Below are 1,657 nucleotides of genomic sequence, written 5' to 3' on the forward strand. Positions count from 1 at the left end.
AAAAAAAAAAAAAAAAAAAAAAAAGGAGAGAGAGAGAGAGAATTATTGAATATTTTTGCAAAACTCTTTAATATATATCTTTTTGAAGATTCATTTTTATGTCTTATTAATGTGTGTCTGTATAAGTGTCATATGTGCAAGTGACTGTAGAGACTAGAAGATATCAGATCCACTGTGGATTTACAGTATTTACAGTATAGTTGTGAGCCATCCTATATGGGTGCTGGAGTCCTCTGGAAGAATAACACTCTTAATTGCTGAGCTACCTCTCCAACCCTCTATATACCTTAATAAACAATAATTGGATTCTAATACTTCCTTCTCTATTCAGTATGTTGTGGTATATTATTTGGTTGAAATACCATGAAGAAAAATCAACTTCATGAAGAACTGTAAAGAAGGTAATTGAAACTTTTCCTGATAAATGTCGATATGTGGATGCTTTTATTTATGACTACACCCAAACTTGGCAACATAGCAGCTGAAACCATACCAAGGACCCTTCTCTAGTTATTTTAAATTGAGGTCTCTTGCTCTGTGTTATGCTCTGACTGAGTTTCACCCATGTCTAATTTTGTAGCATCATTTGAATGGCCATTTGGAAAATATCAGTTAACTGGATTTCGAATGTCTTTTAATGTCGGCCCACTTCATCATGCACTGTGGAAATTACATGTATTAACATCTGAGAAAAGCGTTAGAGACCAGACAGCTGTCAAGTTTATGGCGAAAGAGACATGCTTTCTTAAAAATTCTAATTTTCACCTGAAATACTCTCTGTGATTAGCTGTAAATATTATCAGCTTCTTTCCTCGGAGTGACAAGACTATTTTGTTCATTGGGGAAAATAACTCCCAACTATCAGGTCTTAGTAATCACAGTTTGTCTGTCAATTTTCATTCAAGGAAAAATAATGTTTCCAGGAGAAAAGTGGCTAGTACAGCATATGGCTAAAAAAGTGCTTTTCCCTGAAATAAACATGATACTTGGACATGCTTCAGAAATGCTTTGTGAGCCCTCCCTTTTTGTCACAGCAAATATTAAAAAAACGTTTGCTCAGTGTCGGGACTTAATGATGGTATTAAGCTTATTGCTTCGCCGAGGATGTTCTTCAGTAAAACTGACAAGCGCGCGAATGCTGAGGACACAATAATTGCAGGTCTCCTTTGATGCCCCTGCCTTGATTCGTGGGAAGGAGCTAAGTGTTTCATCTGTCATCACTTTCGTGCCATTAGTGCAAATGCTGATCCAATGAAGAGGTCAAAGGACACTGGGGTATGACTAGGAAAACACGTTTGATCCCTGGAAAACATCTGTGGACTCTAGTAGTATTCAGGTTCTAGTTTGAGGACTGCTACACTGAACACTGAACCCCACCACTGCTACACTGACCCCACCACTGCTACACTGACCCCATCACTGCTACACTGACCCCACCACTGCTACGCTGACCCCACCACTGCTACGCTGACCCCACCACTGCTACACTGACCCCACCACCGCTACACTGAACCCACCACCGCTACACTGAACCCCACCACTGCTACACTGACCTCACCACCGCTACACTGACACCACCACTGCTACACTGAACCCCACCACCACTACACTGAACCCCACCTCCTCTACACTGACCCCACCACTGCTACACTGACCC

The sequence above is a fragment of the Microtus ochrogaster genome, chromosome 5, assembly GCF_000317375.1.
Source record: "Microtus ochrogaster isolate Prairie Vole_2 chromosome 5, MicOch1.0, whole genome shotgun sequence".
NCBI classification, from domain to species: domain Eukaryota; kingdom Metazoa; phylum Chordata; class Mammalia; order Rodentia; family Cricetidae; genus Microtus; species Microtus ochrogaster.